Below are 3,956 nucleotides of genomic sequence, written 5' to 3'. Positions count from 1 at the left end.
CCATATCTAGTTGGCGTGGATGCTATGTGATCTTCGACGTTAAGCTTTTGGTTTTTAGGCCGCGTTCGAGCCACTGTTTTATTGGCCGTGTTTGAGCCATGTTTCTCTTTTGTGGTGATTTGGTATCATCACATTTGGGGGAATTTGGTATCTTCCTGGTTTTGTGTTCCAACCCCTGAGAAGCCATAGTAGAGTTATATGGACATCTAAGGTCACGTACATTCGGGTATGAGGTCTCGTTAGGTCTATTTCGTCCACTGATCATGGATGAGGTTGCACCTATCGTGTGGGAAAATTTGTACACCTCTAAGAGTTTATTAAATCTATTCGAATAGCCACGTCCTTGGAATGGGTAAATGCTAGGATGGGATACTATGATTAGCTTTACTTTTATGTGTAATGAAATTGGTAATAGAATTGATGTTAACCCGGGCACTAGTGGCAATGGTAATACTCCGCTAGGACCCAACCCCTAATTATAATCACCACTACACTTCTATTTCCACCCTATGGTTAGGGTTTGTTGAGTACGTATGTACTCACCCATTGTTGACTCATAGACCTCGGCACAGAAGAAGACTATGACTTCGAAGATGAAGCGTACCACAAGGATTAGGTTTCCCGTAAGAAGATACAATCGTAGGAATGTGACATTAAGGATAGGGTTTCGCCCACGCTCAAGTTACCTATGAAATAGGATGTCGCTTCGCTGTATAATAATCCCACTTTAGAAACCACCAATAATTGTTTCACGGCCGTAGCCTTCCGCTAGATATGTATCCTATGACCATGCCCCTTGGGCTACTGTTGTAAGACCCCATTTCTAGATATCAATAAAGCTCAGAACCTTTTAATATATATATATGTATCATCCCTATGATTAGTGCGTATTTGTGTGCGATCTAGGCACAAATATGGATGTAGTGTTTGTATATATATAACACACAGAGATAAATCCTCAAGCGCACGGATACCGCTGTAGCTTTCACCCGGAGGTATTCTAAGTATCGTATCCACAGGGAAACGTGTGAGACTAACTATGGTCTAACTTAACTAAGGGTATCAACAAGGTTAGGATAAATAGGAGCATAGAGAGGATAACTAAAGTTCTCTAGTTCTGACTTGGGTAAGCTTATGTCTTCTACTATTCAACTGAGGACATTACTAGGGAAAGACACCAGTAGAGGATGCTTTCCTTCGCAACCACGTCCTACGTGCGCCTATAGACGGGAGTTGGACTACAAAGGATCAATGAAGCTATATAGTATAGGCTATATAGAACTTATGTCACTCACGCGATCTTCCACCTTCCGAAATGCAGGGTGCATCCACGATTAACCTAAGTCTAAGCACCATGCTTACACTTATGATTAATACTCTACTCCCCTAGGAAGAGAATAAAGCACTCAAAAGAGAGTCGTGAACCTAAAGAACAATATAAACAAGATGCTTACTTAAATCAGAAGTTGATTACCAGAGAAATCTCAGACGCGAGCTCAGATAGAACTTGAATCTGCCAAGGTACAAGCCATAGAGAGAGCACGGACAGGCCGGCACCTCCTTCAAACTCTTCCCTGACTCTCTATCTCACCATTATTTATAAGACTAGATCCTATAGAGGACTAATCCTCTCTTGATAGCTAGTTCTAATCCTCATGATATGAATTAGGGTTTCAGGATGGCTCCAGGAAGGGTGGCAGGGGCTGGCATAATTGGCCATGCAGCCCGAGCCCGTCGGCCCGGCCCGCAGCCTGTTTTTTTGGCCCGGCCCAAGCACGGCCCGGCACGGAGGCTAGCGGGCCTGGGCTGGCCCGGCCTAGAGGAGCAGGCTGTGCCTAGGCCTTACCCTAGGCACATGGGCCGGCACAACACGTCCTACTATAGAGCAGCCAGGCCGCTAGCGGCCTGGCCTGCCGCTAGCGGCCTGGCTGCCGCCATGACCTCCACGCGCCCCCTCCCCGATGACCCGTCCGCCCGTGCAGTCCCCTCCCCCTCCCCCTCCCCGCTTGCCCATGCAATCTGCCAGTCCCTCCCACGTGGTCTCATCTCTCCCTCCTGGCCTCCCCCCCACTCTCTCTCTCCCTCACTCGGTGGCCCTCCCTCTCCCTCCAACCACGCTGGCAACCCTCCTCGCTCCCACCATGGCGACGCCCCTCCTCCCTCTCCCTCCAACCACGGCGGCGCGACTCAACCATGGCAGCGAGCGTGGCCCATCTCGCTCGGTGGCGCGCGTGGGGGTGCGGATCCACCCCCACCTCCTCCCCAGCGGTGCGCGTGGGGGCATGGATCTGCCCCCACCTCCTCCCCGGCGGCGGATCTAGCCCCGACCCCATCCCCAAAGGCGAATCCGGCCCTCACCTCATCCCCGGTGGTGGATCCAGCTCCCACCTCATCCCCAGCGGTGGATCCAGCCCCCACCTCATCCCCGACGGTGGATCCGGCCCCCTGCTCATCCCCGGCGGTGGATTCGGCAACCTCCTCCCTAACGCAGGTGGATCTAGCGGCAAAGATCTAGTGGCAGCGCTTTCTCCTCCCTCTGGCGGCTCCCTTTCTCCTCGAGCACGCGACGACTGCCCCTGCCTACCCTTCCACACCTCTCTCTCTCTCAGTGGGCCTTGGGCTGGCACGGCCTGTTAGCCGTGGCATGCTTCGTGGGCTAGCCTGGCACAAAAATCGGCCCATAGGGCCATGCCTGGGCCGAAGGCCAGGCCCGTGGTCCTATGAGGCATGGCCCGTGAGGCACGGCGTGCCGTGCTGGCCCGTTGGCTATCGGCCTGTGCTAGCATGGGCCCATGTCGTGCCGTGTCGGGCCGGCCCGTTGGCTATCGGCCCATGCTGGCATGGGCCCGTGCCGTGCCATGCCGGCCCGGCCTGTTGGCCATATATAGGGGCTGGTATATATAGGTCAGAGCATCCAACGTGAGCCCTTGGATCAAACTGACTTAAAGGATGGCGTAGATGCAACCTAGGAGGTGGTGGAGAACTAACATAACAACAGGAGGCTGACATGGGGGGCCCATAGGTCGAGCGACCTCTAGGTGGGGCCGGTCAGCGCCACATGTCTGAGACACGGGCTCCACTTCGGTGATTCGCCTTCTGGAGTCTTCTAGAGTCTTCCCACGTCGATTACGTGGTGGAATTCTGTAATTTCCTTTGATGAATAGGTCCCCCTTGATGTTTTCTGGATAAACCCTGCTGAAAACACAGATTCACCAAAACTCATAAAATTTATTAGTTTAAACTCCTATACCTATGTTTGGTGATGGAATTAAGTATAAATACATGTTTTGTTGATGGTTTATAATTGATATTAGTGACCATCAACAAGTTCCCCCAAGCTTAACCTTTGCTAGTCCCTGAGCAAAGATAAACTCAATAATGGATCAGGAGTTGCTACAATGTTTTCACTCCTCAAAAGTACACATGTGTTCAATCAAAAAATTTCCTCTAGATTAGAATAAATTGATATGACTTTCAAACTTACACATATTATCTTCAACCATGGGGCTTCTTAACCTTCACTTGGGTCTTGAGCAATTGAAAGAAAGAATGACACTCTCAATTGAAAGAAAGAATGACACTTGGGTCTTGAGCACTATGTCTCAAGTTCTTTATTCTACCATTGTTTCAGAGTTTTTATAAGTTTTGAAAATAAAACTCAGAGATTCCATTGTATGACACTCTCAAGTCTCTCAATATATGTGGTATTTGTGGATCCTCACCAAGGCAATAAAGATGTTATGCCTTTTCTCTTCCTACTACTAAGGCTTATGTGGAGTTCATAGGTAGGGAGAAAGCTAGAGCATACTTGCAATGTATATATTGTAAAATCAAACAACGGATCCAAAGAGAGTTGAGTCATACAATCAAATCAAGATGTGCATGTGTGTGGATATATGGTGGATATATATGGTGGCTAACCTAATTCTACTATGCTCCTTGAAAACATATCTCTC

The sequence above is a fragment of the Miscanthus floridulus genome, chromosome 4, assembly GCF_019320115.1.
Source record: "Miscanthus floridulus cultivar M001 chromosome 4, ASM1932011v1, whole genome shotgun sequence".
Classification (NCBI taxonomy): domain Eukaryota; kingdom Viridiplantae; phylum Streptophyta; class Magnoliopsida; order Poales; family Poaceae; genus Miscanthus; species Miscanthus floridulus.
This window is presented reverse-complemented; position numbering follows the sequence as displayed.